The 16,910-nt window shown below is 37.5% G+C and overlaps 1 long non-coding RNA gene across 1 annotated transcript in view; it reads right to left on the bottom strand.

Moving 5' to 3' along the window:
* LOC111542789 overlaps nt 1–15,154 on the bottom strand; it is a 32,457-nt gene extending 17,303 nt beyond the window's left edge. Inside the window, exons 1-2 of the long non-coding RNA XR_002731662.1 lie at nt 14,671–15,154; nt 11,690–11,740 (exon numbers count right to left, since the gene is read on the bottom strand). This is a non-coding gene — a long non-coding RNA (uncharacterized LOC111542789). The remainder of the gene's footprint in view (nt 1–11,689; nt 11,741–14,670) is intronic.
* Nucleotides 15,155–16,910: the final 1,756 nt, after the last annotated feature.

Here is a 16,910-nt window from a genome sequence, read left to right as displayed (position 1 = left end):
ACTGCCATGTAGACAGGTGGTTCTCTACATTTTTATTCAGAGCTCATATTTCTAAGTGCTGAGAAACCACAATGATAGATGGTATAAAATACATGGCTAGATATTCAAGGAATTAGTTTAAGTCAAATATTCATCAATTCTGTCTTCTAACATTTGCTCTCTGGAGTCAGGAACTAAATATTCAGATGCCCTAGTCTATCAAATCATGGCATGTTAGACCTCAAAACTTTGTATGGAATTTTCTATAAGTGCTGTTTCTCATTCCCGTAGGGAAGCGAAAGCTATCCTTTAAATATAAACTATAGACTGTCAATTTAGACCAGCTTTCTAAACCTATTTATTAGCAAAAGTGAAACAAAAAACCAGTTTTAAAGCTTGTTTGCATTACATACACAGTCTGAAAATGTACTTTATTCATTTACATGTATAACTTGATAGACAAAGTTAATAATCTTTAACAATTACTTTTACTGTTATAAGAGCGAATTGAAGTTATGCAAGGTTCTGTATATGCTTTATTTTACAAGTCAGAAATCAATATTATATGGATCACTATCAAAGCAGGCTTCTTTCTTGGCCTCCAAATCTAATCAATTACAAGCAAACTTCCTCACAATTTCTCAAACCCATCCTTTCTCCCCATCACCACTGATAGGGCCTTTGTTCAGGCAACCATCATTTCTGGTCTGATTAATTACCATTGTCCTAACTCGGCCAAGTTTATCCTCTTTTGATCTATGCCTCACATTACTACCAGGGTGTTATTTCTAAGACCTAATTATACCACTCCCTTGTTTAGAATCCTTTAATAATACCCAAAAGACTATAAAGGATAAATCCTACTTACTTATTATGTCACACAAGGCCATTTTAAATCTGGTATCTACTACTCATCTAGCCTCATCTCCTATCACTCACTCTCACTCCTTCATCCTAGGAATTAGCAAAATGCTTTGCATGTAGTTGACAATCAGTATGTTGAATTAATGATTTAATTGTTTTAAGACATTGATACACAGAAAGGTTAAGTGACTTGTTCACTATCAATACAAGCTGCTATGGCTACTGAACCATTTTTTGCTAGTTTATAAATCCACCAAATAATAAAAGAGGTAAGCAATTGCCTTGCTCTCTACATGATACATCCATTAGAGCACACTTAAAGTATTGAGTGTTCAACCCTCAGTAAAATATTTTTCTCCCTTAAATAATACAGATTATAAAAATTGGATAAAAATGGGATTGGTCTCTGCACCAAGTTAAGAAATTGCTCCTGTATTCATATGCTTCATTAATACCTTCTCCCAGTCTGGTCCTTCGCTATACAGGCACATCTATTCAAACCATATGCTGCCAGTTTCCTTGCATATGCTTCCCCTATGGGCTATTTCAAGGAAATTACCAGCTTTCAAGTGAGGTCTTAAAGTAATGTGTAGGCTTCAAGAAAATGTGTGCTATTTTATCATTATCCCTTATGTCTTTGACAATTTGCAATTTTATAAATCACAACATAAACATAATTTTAAAATAATTTTAGTCATATGTTTCAACTCTCATAGGAAATTGTGCTATGCTTAATATATTTAATAAATCATTAAATAAACCAAATGAAAGTAGAATGTGATATAAATAGACATGAAAGGCTTTCCCTGGATGAAATTTAACTTTACAAATGAGTCAAGAGACTTGACCAAGGGTAAGGCAGCCAGAATGTCTCAAGGGGGAAAAAAAAGCAATATACAAACAATTGCATATGATTCCATGTTAAAATAACTCCAGTCTTTTCCCCCTGTCATATGGATGCAACTATTTTGTCTTATAAGTTTATGTATCATTCACTCTGAATCTTAAAACTTTTTCATTTCACCCTTTGACAAGGCTCATCATAGAATGAATTTCAGGCCCATGTAAGTTTTAAATAGTGAATTATGATTCTTTCTTTCTCAAATCTTTAAATCTCTTTGCTTTTCTTCTGTTCTTGCCAGCCTCCCCAATATTTTATACATGTACAATAAATTATATGTGATCTCTGTCCTGGATATTCAGTGCTAAATGTGATGGAAACTAAGGCTTGTACTATTCTCTTCCCTCTTGAATCTCCAGTTCTGGTTTGGTAAAAGTCAAGGATATCATTTGTTATGAGCATCCTTAGCAATATAAGTTTCAATTAATTTTATTAAAAAGCATATACTATGCAGTGCTTCATGGTAGAAACAAAGTTACTATGAATAAAATAATTTGTTCATAATTTGTTCATATGGACAAAGAAGATTCAACAATTTTCTCTCTCTTACATCCTTACGTGATGTCATATTGATAAATTATCGGGTGAACAATAATTTCTAAGAAAGAGAACATAAAGATTTTAATTTCCCTGATTTACTTTTTAAGGCAAGATTTTGCTATTTTGCTTGTATTTGGAATTACAAGACTGAGGACTAGCTCAGATGCAAACTAATTTTTATAAAGCTACCTAATCTCCCCTAACCTTCAATTTCTTAACCTGGAAATTAAAAGGGTTGGATTGAACCATTTAATCTCTGAATGCTCCCCAAAGCCCCATTCAACTTACAGCATTCTGCAATTTCATTTTGCTTTTTGTATATAATTTCTCACTTCCACTGTGGTACTTTTCATATATCAGAAATGTCTTATTTATTTTGTTTGTGGTTCAATGTTAAAATAAATATTGCATTTGCATAAACATTCAGGGAGCATAACATTTTCTTATTCAGAAAGAAGAGTACAACCTCAGGGGGATGAGATATACCATAATATCTCTCATAATTATGGTCACATTTTTATCATGATCATACCTTGAGAATGGGAGTCTGAACCCTTTATTTCACATTGATAAGGAGACCAAATAGTTATCTAAAACAAAGATTTTTTGTTTTGTTTTGTTTTTTTGTTTGTTTGTTTTTTTTTAGATCTCACTTTGTCCCCCAGGCTGAAATGCAGTGGTGCCATCTAGGCTCACTGCAGCATCAACCTCCCAGGTTCAAGCGACCTCCTGCCTCAATCCCCTAGGTAGCTGGGACTACAGGTATATGCCACGATGCCTAGCTAAGTTTTGCATTTTTCTGTGGAGATGGGGTTTTGGCAGGTTGCCCAGGCTGGTCTTCAACTTCTGAGCTCAAGCAATCTGCCCTCCTCAGCCGCCCAAAGTGCAAGGATTATAGGCGTGAGCCACCACGCCCAGCTAGAACAAATACTTTAAAAAAAAAATTGGACCTTAAAGACAAAAAAATTAAAAGACTTATAATGGCCATAACTAATATTTATATAGTACTTATCATTAACAGACTCTATGCTTTCAAAAATAGGCTCCAGAGTAGAAATAGGTTTTCTACATGAATTAATGTGATGGAGCTGAAGCACCAAGAGTTACCTGCTTCTTTGCTCAAGAACAGCAACTGAATCCAACTGCTTTCTACTAGATGAAGGGTCAAATATTGTAAAGTGGAAAATATCTCAGGATGTCTGCCCATCTCACTTCTCCATCTTTGAGAAGGGTCACTCACTGCCCTTAGTACCCATTTTTGTACTTTGCTCCCTGTCCACAGCTGATTGGACTGTAAGTGGAAACCCTCCCCTTGCATAGTCAATCCATTGGCTGAATTATAACAAAGAATATTTCTAGTAATTGGGTGAAGAGACACTAGCTAGTTGGTCAGTGGCACTCAAGCTGGAAGTCTATGTAAGCTAGGAGTGGGTGCCACAGGTACCCTGAACTATCAAGAGAAAGATGGAAGGAGGGAGGGAAACAGAGAATGAGAGGGGTAAAAAGGGAGAAAGACGTGGATAGGAGACGGGGAGAGTAAGAGAGAGAGGAGTGAAAGAGACAAAGATAGGGGTGGGGATTCAGACAGAAAAAGAAAGATAAAGAGCTGTATCTCTACTCTTGGGTTGTATTTCAAAAAGTATGCATCCCAATAAATTCTCCTCTTTAATTCAATCTAATTTGAGTTGATATTTTTTTCTTGTAAGTTATCTTTCCATAAGACCTAATGACTCTCAAATCAGTTCATGATTCTTTCCCTAAACTCTCTACTACTAGGCCAGTGTGGTATCTAGTAACTATTACTAATATTTGCAAAAGTAGATAAGTGGGTTCCACTAACTATGAAACAGTTATCTATTTCCATAAATGATAGCTTGGCGCCAAATACATTTAAAAGTGATGTGATTTTTTTTGTTTTACTTTCACTGTAGAAGATCAATATTCTTTCTAGTCAACTTCCAAAAATAAAAAGAAGCCAAAGAATGACTTTAGTGAGATCCTGGATTTTCCCTTTCTCTACTTTTTCTGCAGAAAGTAAGTTTTTGCTCTACTAGTTGTGATTAGAAAGAATATATTATGTAAAAGTGGTGGAAACGACAATTGATTCATAAGAGTTTTTGTTATTTCTGATAATTTCTTATGCCCTGAGAGTACAAAACTACTTAAAAATGCTTTTTGCATTACAAATTTTAACACAACAGCATGGGAATGGTTTGGGTTGCATTGAGTTTGAAAACATGCAAAAATATTGCTTCTGACATCAACAATTGATCCCCTAATTTTAAATCCTTTTTCTGTATGTATCTGTCAGGTTATTTGAGTATACATTGGTATATGACATCAATTAGAAAAGGAGAACCATTATGAGTAACATAGAAAAAAAAAAAAAGGATAGGCAGCGGTAAGGAAAGATGGACCTCAATGGATAGCGGAAGGCAAGGATCAACTGGATCTGAGGCCAGCTTCTCATGACCTTCGACTTAAATGCTGTGGGTGTTCTGTGATGGAAACTACAATTGATTCGTAAGAATGTGTGTTTTTTCTGATTACTCCCTAAGCTCAGACAAGCACAAAACTACTTAAAAATGGTTTCTGCATTATAAATTTTAATAAACTAGCGTGGGAAAAGCTGGAGCTCATTATCACAGAGCTCAACATGCACCTTACTTGGGAGTCAGAAGCTGCAGGCCTTGCCAGGAGCTGGAGGAGCTGCAGGCCCACCACTGCTCAGCACCAACAAGGTGAGCCCTCAAACAAACAGCAACACTAGAAGGCTGCAAACAGAGCAGTGCCCTCAATTGACCTTCCCAGCATAAAAGAACATGCTTTCTGCTTTGCTTCCGCTTCCACCTACCACATCTCATGGACTGTGTCTTCTGCATCTCACATTAACCTGGAAGTACGCAGGCAAAGAATAGAGGGAAATATCCTTCCAGCTTAGTTAACATCACGTAAATCTACCACACTGTGGTTCTTGCTTGCTACCATCCTCTTATTGGTGAAATACCAACAAAGCCCAAATCTTAACTTCCTCATTGATTTGATAAGTTATTCTTGGCTTAAAACAAGAAAAATTATAACATTACTAAGTTTCAAGTTTAGCTTTTTTTCTCACCAGAAACACAGTGTTTTGCATACCATAAGTGCTCATGAATATTGATAAGCTGAATTACATGAAATCACGTGCTTTACAACCCACAATATGTGCTTGACCTAATCCCTCCTTGCTATCTATGTTATTGTCCCTTGACCATCAGATTGAGCCACATATTTATTTTTCATTTACTGTCTCTTGCCAGTTCTTTCTTGAGCACTTGCCAGTAATACACAACATAATATAACCTATGGTTAGTTCCCATGGCTCTTGAAATTTTTCAAATTATAAAGGGAGAGTGTCTGATGACAAATAGCTGGATTTATAGTAATAAATCATGTAATTTATTCATGTAAATAAAAACTGTATGACTGGAGTTGTTGTGCTATACTTTTCTGAAGGGATAAACAAAGCATTTAATTCATTTTACGCTTTGGCTGTTTGCCAAGCTTTCCTGGGTTGCATGGGTCATTTTTATGTAGGAGAAATCGACATGTCTCCTGTTAGTAGAGCTCTGCTCTTTCCAACGGTTTCTTAATGTTTGTGAAGTCATGGAACCCTCATAAGAATGTATGAAAGCTATGGACCCTCTCTCTCTCTCTATGTATATATGTATATATATATATATATATATATATATATATATTACATATATATAAATTATATATGTGTGTATACACACACACACATATATACATATGATTTTATAGAATTGTAAAGGAGTCAGAGACCTTCTGTAGCCATCTACAGATCCCCTTTGGAAAGCAAATAGACCTCAAATCTAAAAACTTCTATTCTTGTCTGATGATGATGGTTATGAAGAAGATACTTGAAATCTCTAAGATATTAATTCAAATGTATCATAACTACATTGAAATCTCCTCGTGGGGGTGAAATACTTTACATTTTTAAAAAACCCTACAAGCCTCTCTACCAGGCAGTGACTCTGTGTCTCTGACACTGTTTTGGTGTTTACAGGCTGCCTTTTCCATACTATCTGTGTTTTTATTTCTTTTCATTACCATTTTGACCACCTGCTTGGTGTTCTAACACAGTTCTTTCTAACTTAATTGATGCCCAATTCATGTGTTTTAATACATTTTAAATTACCATGTATTATATGGATCTTACTCGTCTTTATGAAAATGTTCTCAAATTTTTATATGATGTTTTTACATTTGATGCGTGAACCTCAAAGTTCTTTTCATTCCATGTGGTGCTGATCTACTGTTAAGGTTTGGATACTGTTGACAATCTCCAAGCAAAAGAAGAGATTTCTGTTTAAGGAATTGAGACCAGTTGATTTTAGAAAGTAGATTCTCACAATTTAAAAATGTCCAGTTTCACAAGGAGAAATTTTTCAGCCTACACACATCTGTATAGATTGTTCATCGTCTAAATCATAAAGCAAGATCCTGATTTTTTATTTGTTCTGGCATGAAATTAAGTACAACATCTGTTTTGCACATGTTTTACCTTTTTATCCCTTTTGCTCATTACTGCAGTTTTCCTACCCAAAGATTTCCAACTGAAAATGTTTTTGAAACCTTGGTCTGTATTCTTAAAGATAAGAAAACTTTTAAAATACGTTTTCTGTGCTTAAAAATTAATAAACATGATTTATTACCAAAGTGAGTAAATCTTCATTTTGGTAAGGTGATCCTCACTTGGCAAAGTGATCTTCACCAAATTAAGAAAAAAAAAAGCAGCATTTCTATATCGCTGTGTCTAAAACTGGCTTTTCTTTAGCAAGGTGGTAAGGAAGACACTAAGTATTACTCAGGTGTTACCATGCCCTCCTGACATAGCTGTAGTTTTGCCTCGGATGAGACCATGTGGACACCATACCCTCCTGCATGGGTTCTGCCTTCGGGGCTGGCCAGAACTCTGTCTCCCTGAACTCCATCCAGCTGAAGTCTGTGACTCCCAAAAAAGTAAGAAAGAGGGAAAATGGGTTGAGAGACTTACTGATATGCTGCATTAGAAGATGAAAACTTCATAGTAAAATATCTTAGGTGGGGACAAAACAGAACACTATACTCTAAAAAATTTTACTGAATCATTTTTTTTCACATACAGTCAGGCAGCCATGGGGATATGTTCTGAGAAATGCACTGTTAGGTGACTTCATCATTGTGCAAACATCATAGAGTATTCTTAGACAAACCTAGATGATATGGCCTATATACACCTAGGCTATAAGGTATAGCCTATTGCTCCTTTGGCTGCAAACTTGTCCAGCATGTTACTGTATTGAATAATGTAGGCAATCCTAACATAATGGTAAGTATTTATGTATCTAAATATAGCTAAACATTGAAGAGGTACAGTGAAAATACGATATAAAAGATTTAAAAATGGTATGCCTGCACAGGGCACTTACCATGAATGCAGCCTGCAGGACTGGAAGTTGCTCTGGGTGAGTGAGTGAGTGAGTGATGAGTGAATGTAAAGGCCTAGGATATTACTGTACACTACTGGAGACCTAATAAACACTGTGCACGTAAGCTACACTAATTTTTAAAACTTTTCTTTCTTCAATAATAAACTAACCTTAGCTTACCCTAATTTTTAAATAAACTGTAATGTTTAAAACCTTTTGACTCTTTTGTAATAACATAGCTTAAAACAAAACATACTGTATAGATATACAAAAATATTTTATTTATATCTTATTCTATAAGCTTTTTACAATCTTTAAAATTTCATCTTTATACTTTCGAACTCTACGTTTCAAATGAAGATGCAAACACACACGTTAGCCTAGGCCTACATGGGGTTAGGATCATCAATATCACTATCTTCCACCTCCACCTCTTGTCCCTCTGAAAGGTCTTCAGGAGCAGTAACAGGCATGGAGCTGTCATCTCCTATGATAACATGCCTTCTTCTGGAATGCCTCCTGAAAGACCTGCCTGAGGCTGTTTTACAGTTAACTTTTAAAACAAATAAAATAAAATGAAAGCAGTACATGCTAATGATGATAAAAAGCATGATAAATACATAAGCCAACAACCTAGCCTTTTATTATCATTATCAAGTATTATATACTATGCATAATTAAATGTGCTAGACTTTTATACTACTGGCATTGCAATAAGTTTGTTTACACTAGCATCACCACAAACACTTGAGCAATGTGTTGTACTATGAGGCTACCGTGCCCCTAGTGATAGAAATTTTCCAGCTCCATTATAATCTTAGGGGACTGCCATTGTATATGCAGTTCGTTGTTAACTGAAACATTGATATGCAGCACATGACTGTATTTTTCCTTTCTTCTGCCCTCAGATTTTCAGATGCTAAGCAGATTTCTTTTCTTTTCTTTTTTGTTTTTTTGAGACAGAATTTCCCTCTTGTTGCCCAGCCTGGAGTGCAATGGTGTGATCTTGACTCACTGTAACCTCCGTCTCCTGGGTTCAAGTGATCCTCCTGCCTCAGCCTCCCAAGTAATTGGGATTACAGACGCACACCACCATGTCCGGCTAATTTTTGTACTTTCAGGAGAGATGGGGTTTCACCATGTTGGCCAGGCTGGTCTTGAACTACTGACCTCAGGTGATCCGCCCACCTCGGCCTCCCGAAGTGCTGGGATTACAGGCGTGAGCCACCGTGCCTGGCCTAAGCAGATTTCACTTCTAAATTCCTTGCTTAGAGATACTTGAAACCCTTTCCTTCTCTCCCTAAAGAGATTCTGCTGGGTGATGGGGAGGGGAGGAAAGAGGTAGATGGCTCTGAGAAGACTAAGAGAGGGAGGAGAGATTCCTTGGGATTGGAGAGAAAACTGTGTGGGTCCTTTGCTAGTGTGGATGTGGGGAGGGTTTGTCTCCAGGGTCAGAAGTCACATACATATGACACCATTGTGTGAAAACAATAACCATCACCCACCAGTGTCCAGAAGGAAACCAAAATAAATATGCCTGAAAATTTAAGGAACTTGTATTGAAATAGTTTGCTCTTCTTCTAGTATATAATATTAAAACGTTTTGAGCATTGCTTTCCTTTTAAATAAAAAACATTCACAAAATGAAGATGATAACCTTTTTTAGCTCTGTTTTCCAAAAGAAATCTAGTTGGATCCACATAACTTAGGTGCCTCAAGCTATCTTTCTCCTAATTACTGCATGAATTCATATCATCATCATTATAAGGTAAATTTAAATGTACCCACACAGGCTGAAGCATTCCTGGAAGTGCAATTCTCTATGGAAAATAATGCTAGACACCACAATAAAAGAAGCCAAATGTGTTAAAATGCAAGGTTAAAATTAATAAGAAAGTATTTTTAGTATCTTTTAAACATATTAAATATTGTACAATTGTGCACATTTATCAAATTTCTGGTTTCCCCCACATATATAATTAGAAAGCTCTAATTTGAAAGATATCACTTTAAATAAATTTTCTATTGTTCAATTCTTTGAGAAATCTCAGAAGCTGAAAATACTAATTTATGATAGGCGAGGAAATCACTCACCAAGAAAAACAACCTGATATCCACCCTAAAACAATGCTGTGGTTTGGTTCAACTATCCCTTACTAAGCCACTTTCCAAATTAACATTGAGAAAGGGTTTTTTGATGGTATTCCTTTTGCAAAACATTAAATAACTACAGAAAACACAAAGCTTCCTAAACCTTCCTAATTATGTCTTCACTTATATGCATTTTTTTTTTTTTTTTTTTTTTGAGACGGCGTCTCGCTCTGTCGCCCTGGCTGGAGTGCAGTGGCGCGATCTCGGCTCACTGTAAGCTCCGCCTCCCGGGTTCCCGCCATTCTCCTGCCTCAGCCACCCGAGTAGCTGGGACTACAGGCGCCCGCCACCGCGCCTGGCTAAGTTTTTTTTTTTTTTTTTTTTGTATTTTTAGTAGAGACGGGGTTTCACCGTGGTCTCGATCTCCTGACCTTGTGATCCGCCCGCCTCGGCCTCCCAAAGTGCTGGGATTACAGGCGTGAGCCACCGCGCCCGGCCCTTATATGCATTTTTAATGAAGAAATCAAAGTAATTGCTAACTCTGGAGTAGTGGAGTATACAAATCCATTTATTTATGTTTAAAAAACATGCAGCTGTCTCTTTGAGAGCCTTTAGGAGGTGAAGTTACATGACTCCCCAACATAGGACGTTCTTAGCACTTACAGCTTACACACAGAATTTTTCCACCACTTGTTCTTTACACTTAGCAGTGAATGGCTAAATCTGGAAATACTGTGTCTTGTTACTAAAAAAATAGCACTACACTTGGTAGTCCAAAGACTTGTTTCATATTCAGCAAATTTCTGAAACCCAGAGTGTAAAATTGGGTGTAAAAAGGTCCATGACAGCCAACTATTGCATTTTTAAAGTAGCTTTTAAAAATAAACTTTTAGAGAAATTGCAGATGGTTTTGTTTGCCAGCTTAGACCTGATTACTTTTCATCAATATCAGGAGGGTTTTGAATGAATGCAGGGTTATGTCCTAGGCAGTTAACAAAATATATGTGAGCATGACTATAAGTAATGAAACATTTTATCTACCACACATGGACATGTTGGCATTCTATCCAATTATCTTACATGATGATATGGTTTAGCTCTGTGTCCCTACTCAAATCTCACCTTGAATTGTAATAATCCCCTCTTGTCATGGAAGGGAGCCGTGGGAAGTAACTGAATCATGGGTGGGTGGGTTTTTCCTGTACTGTTCTCATGATAGTGAATAAGTCTCATGAGATTTGATGGTTTTAATAAAGGGGACTTCTCCTGCATAAGCCCTCTTGGCTGCCGCCATGTAAGACGTTTCTTTGCTCTCCCTTCCTCTTCTGCCATGATTGTGAGGTCTTCGCAGCCATGTGTAACTATGAGTCCATTAAACCCCTTTCCTTTATAAATTACCCAGTCTCAGGTATGTCTTTATTAGCAGCATAAGAACAGACTAATACACATGGCAAGAACATGGCATTTTCGGCAGATAATTTGAGGTAGTGGGCAGCGACATGGGACAAGGAATTGGCAGAATCTGGGGGTGGGAAAGACTGTATCAGCAATTGGCTGCTCCTGTGGTCACTTATTTTCCTTTGAGCCCCATTCCTCCCCTCTGTATAATGGAGATTGTACTAATTATAATAAATCTGATGTGATGATTGACTGCTAAAAGCATATATGGAAAATATGGAGTCCAGGGTCTCGTGCAGAGTCTTTGATGACATTGAGATTATTGTGGCTATCACTAAGATGATGACGACTGCAGCACATGCTATCCGTGTTCCTCCCAACTCTCTCAGATCTCTTTTGATCTGCCTGGATATGGTGCTTCCATTTTCAAAAGCCATACCTGTGATACTTCCTCAGAGGGTTACTCTCTGGATGCCACAGTCTATGATTGCTGTGGACAGAGAACAGAAATTAGCTGGCTGAAAACTTATATCCTTACCACTAATAGGACTTGTGTGGGTATAAATACCCCCATTTCCCCAGCACTTGCCAGGGAGATCTCTGAGGTATGGCCTGCATGCCTCCAGAGTTTCTTCATCTCACTGGAACTTGGCTTAAGCCACCCTGGCTTGGCCTCCTTTCCTTCCCAGTCCCACTGTCTGTTCCTCTTTTTTTCCCTTGGGAATATTTCTTAGTAAATGACTTTTCCACAAATTCTCATCTGAGAGTCTGCTTCTGAAGAGCACTAATCTAAGGTAGCAATGAAGAAAGAGATCAAGAAGCAGAGAAGAAAGATGGATGTAATGGTTAATTTCACGTGTAAATTTGACCGAGCCACCGGTGCCCAGTTATTTAAGTATTATTTGAGTGTGTCTAGGATAATGTTTCTGGCTGAGATTACTATTTGAATTAATAGAGTAAAGCATATTTTCTTCCAATGTAGGTCTCTTCCAATATCTTGAAAGCATTAATAGACCAAAACACCGAGAAAGAGAGAATCCACTCTGTCTGCCTGATGGTCTTTGAGCTGGGACACAGGTCTTCTCCTGCCTTCGGACTTGGACTGGAACCTACTCTGTTGACCTTCCTGGTTATCAAGTCTTCAGACTCCAGAATTGCATGATCCAATTTAATACATTTCTCTCTCTCTCTCTCTTTCTTTGTCTGTGTGTGTCTATGTGTGTGTGTGTGTGTGTGTGTAGTGGAGGATTCAGAAGTAAAGTTATTTCTAACACTCTTCACTTAGAGTAACAATAGAGCAAGTGTGTGCTGAATTAGAATTAGAGTAAGAATAGAGGGTATGAATTAGAGTAAGAATAGTGTGTGTGGTGATTAGAGTAAGAATTAGAGTAAGAATAGACTGTATGAATTAGAGTAAGAATAGAGTGTGTGTGGTGAATTACAGTAAGAATTAGAGTAAGAATAGAGTGTATGAATTAGAGTAAGAATAGATTGTGTGTGTGGTGAATTAGAGTAAGAATTAGAGTAAGAATAGAGTGTGTGTGTGGTGAATTAGAGTAAGAATTAGAGTAAGAATAGAGTGTGTGTGTGTGTGTGGTGGGAAGGACAGTGAGATACAATACAGAGATTATTTCTGTGGTAGTAGACGGAGCCAGAACCAGTCCTACAACATATCCACAAGGAATATGTAGGGTCACAAATAATATTATGGATCAGAAGATTCACATTCTTTCCCTGGTGGATTTCCAGTGTGTACAGTTACTATACATCTTGCAACATTTTTCTGGATTAGTCTGCTAGACTGTATTCGTCTGCTCCTTGGAGCTGCTTAAGGTCAGGGGCTATGTGGTCAGGAGCCACCTGTGAATGCTCAGTGTTCACTGAATGGTTGATGGATAAGTTAGTGGCCGAGTAAATTAATAGTAAGAACTTCACAGAGTCATCTCATCAATGCCATATTTTGAGCATTCTGTTTTATAATACTTTTCATTAACTAAAGACCGACCACATGATATGATGAAACGAACAAGGGACAGGAATCAGGAGCCCTGAACCATGATTATTGTGTGTTGCTGCCAACTGATCTGACTTGGAAAATGTTGTCAGGTTTTTGAACTTTAGTTTCCTCACTAAAATATTAAAATATTTGAATTTATAATATTACATTAGCTTTAATATTACACATTTGCCACCAGAAGAAAAATAAGAGTAGAAAATACAATTTTTCTATTTGCATTTTGTACGAAACCTAGAGTGATAGCATCAATCTTAACACCTTGAATATATAAAATTTTTCAGCCCTCTTTAAGATTATGAAATTATAAATTCAAAACTACAAAGGTAAATATTAATTTAAATGAGATAAATGCTACAAGGTACATAATTGAAAAGTTAAAAATGCAGCAAGCTACATAATTGAAAAGTTAGAAAATAGCATAGATATCAAAAATTCAAAAAAATGTATTTCAATAATTAACCACCTGACACAACTTTATTTTCCCCAGTTTTTTGGCTGCATACTCTTTGATTGCTTCTCCATATGATAATGATTTTACAATGTTATAGAGAACGTAGATTTAGTCTTTGCTTTTGTATGACTAAAAGGTTATTTTTTAGTTGATAACAGAAAATTTTTAATTGATTTTGACATCTGAGCTTCTAAATTTCATTACAATATGCTAAGTGAGTTTTTGGCATTTTGAAGCTTCTGCCACTATTCTGTCTTTTACTTTGTTTTTTTGGCTTCCATCAACATACTTCATTTCAGTCATATTTGAATGCTGAGCTGAACAATCATGAAAAACATACAAAATTAAACTGAAATTAAGTTATACACTATAGCAAACCAAATGCATTCTTGAAATGCCACCATGTAGTATGAGCCAGTATGATTGTATAATCAAATTCCTTTTTTACCATATATATCAACTTATTGATATATGTGCTCATTTCCTCTCCTACAAAGTAAATGGATTTTGCAGGGTGGTGTTTTTAACTTTTCATTATGAAAACTTTTAAATATAGAACAATAGCACAGCATGCATCTATGCGCCCACTGCCTGGATTCAACAATTGTTAACATTTTGCCATATTTACATCATTAACATATTATGCTTACATTTCACAGTGCCACTGAAAATTTTGCATACTTTCTCTGAAGCTGCCAAACTTCCTTAGGTAAAAATGAGTGAGATTCTCTAGAACATGTTTAGATGTATAAAACACGCAACATCTCATTCAGAGGCATTCAGTATAGTACAACAACAGGTTTTCTGACTATTATGATAAACTATATTTTGTGCAATTTCCCAAATAGTATGTATAGTGCATATTTAACTGTATGCATTATGTTAACCAGTATATTCCTGAAAGGAAAGAACTTGCATTTTCATTAGGCATGTGTGACAGCCAAACCCTCACCTTTCCGATCTACATATCGACTGACTGGATGTCTTTCCCAGATTCACTGCAGTTCCATTCATGTCCATCTATGTGTTTCTTCCATGCCTCACATTTCTGGCACCAGCCACTGCAGGGTGGTGTTTTAAGACTTCTAGCTATGGACAGTAAGAGTATTTATAGAAGTCATTTGTACCTCTGAAGAGCTAGCCATAATCTCACTATGCACACCAGTGATGGCAAAAGAAAAATTATTTATCCAACCTTTTTTTATATGGGAACCTAAAAATGTTCACAGCCCTTCCTATGTTGCCTGATATGGGGATGTGTGTGTATAGGAGGTTGAGGTATAAGAGAGGAGAAGCCAGACTGAAAAGAGATAATGGTCTTAGCCAGTTACGGCTAAGATCATTTTTCTTGTCAATAAGTGAGAAGTCTTGAAGTTAAAGTTGCATACACTTCATGGTATATCTGTCTCTGTTCCTATTTATCTCCTCACATATGTCTGGTAAAAAACGATGTCTAAGACACCCAGAGATAAAAGGACTCTCGAATCATCCTGTGAATGTCTCTATGGTTATGTAGAAAAATGTCCTCGGAGCCGGGCGCGGTGGCTCAAGCCTGTAATCCCAGCACTTTGGGAGGCTGAGACGGGCGGATCACGAGGTCAGGAGATCGAGACCATCCTGGCTAACACGGTGAAACCCCATCTCTACTAATAACTACAAAAAACTAGCCGGGCGACATGGCGGCACCTGTAGTCCCAGCTACCCGGGAGGCTGAGACAGGAGAATGGCGTGAACCCGGGAGGCGGAGCTTGCAGTGAGCTGAGATCCAGCCACAGCACTCCAGCCTGGGTGACAGAGCGAGACTCCGTCTCAAAAAAAAAAAAAAAAAAAAATTTCTCCTCAATTTCTGAATATACAATCTAAAGTATTAAACAGAAAGTACTGACAGTTAAAACTCACTTGAAAATGGCTTGGCACATTTGAGATAGATATGCATGCATTAGTGAAGCAAATATGGCAAAATGCTAGCAATTGTGGAACCCAGATGGTGTGTATATGGATGTCCATTGCACCCTTTTTCTACTTCTCCGTGTGTTTGAAAATTTTCATAAGTCTAAAATAAGGTGCCATTTAACAACCATTTTCTCAGGAGAAGATGAAACTGAGGCTCAGAGGAGCCAAAATACTTGCCTAAAGTCACAGCACACACTGCTTCTCCTTTTCTTTGGCTGCTTCTCCTGGTGAGATGATCCAGAATTCCTACCTTAGGTGATTTTCTTGCCATAAAGCCCAGGTTTGCATTTGACTTCTCATTCCGTAGCATCTCCCATTCAACACAACATAAATGTACAGGGTTTGTGGTAATACAATGCTAAGAAGTATGACTTTCGTCTTCTTCTATTCATGAGTAAGGCCTGGGTAGTAGAGGTAGCTAGGTGTATTAATCCATTTTAACACTGCTATTAAGAACTAACTGAGACTGGGTAATTTTTGAAGAAAACAGGTTTAATTGACTCACTGTTTTGCAGGCTGTACAGGAAGCATGGGTGGGAGTCCTCAGGAACCTTACAATCATGGCAGAAGGCGAAGGAGAAGTGAGCACATCTTACCATGGTGGAGAAGAAGAGCGAGAGAGCATGAAGGAAGAAGTGCCACACACTTCCAAACAACCAGATCTCCTGAGAACTCACTCATTATCACAAGAACAGCAAGGGGGAAGCCTTCCCCCATGATTCAATCCCCTCTCATCAGACCCCTGCCCTGACACTAGGGGATTACTATTCACAGTGATATTTGGATGGGGACACAGAGCCAAATCTCATCACTAGACTGGAGTTCTGTTTCCATTGACAAGCCTGGAAGTTGACAGAGGGCACTTTACAGGACCTGCTGAGCTGACCTCCAAGAGTAAATTTGCTAGTGACATGCTAATTCTGGTGTTTAGTTTGTAAATGTGCTTAGCAGTTTTTTTTTTTTTTTTTTTTTTTTTTTTGAGACGGAGTCTTGTTCTGTCACCTAGGCTGGAGTGCAGTGGCACAATCTCGGCTCACTGCAAGCTCTGCCTTCCAGGTTCACGCCATTCTCCTACCTCAGCCTCCCAAGTAGCTGGGACTACAGGTGCCTGCTACCACACCTGGCTAACTTTTTTGTATTTTAGTAGACACGGAATTTCACCGTGTTGGCCAGGATGATCTCGATCTCCTGCCCTCATGATCCGCCTGCCTTGGCCTCCCAAAGTGGTGGGATTACAGG

This window comes from Piliocolobus tephrosceles, chromosome 11 (genome assembly GCF_002776525.5).
Source record: "Piliocolobus tephrosceles isolate RC106 chromosome 11, ASM277652v3, whole genome shotgun sequence".
NCBI lineage: Eukaryota > Metazoa > Chordata > Mammalia > Primates > Cercopithecidae > Piliocolobus > Piliocolobus tephrosceles.
Note: the sequence above shows the minus strand (reverse complement) of the source record. Positions and strands in the feature narration are given on the sequence as shown.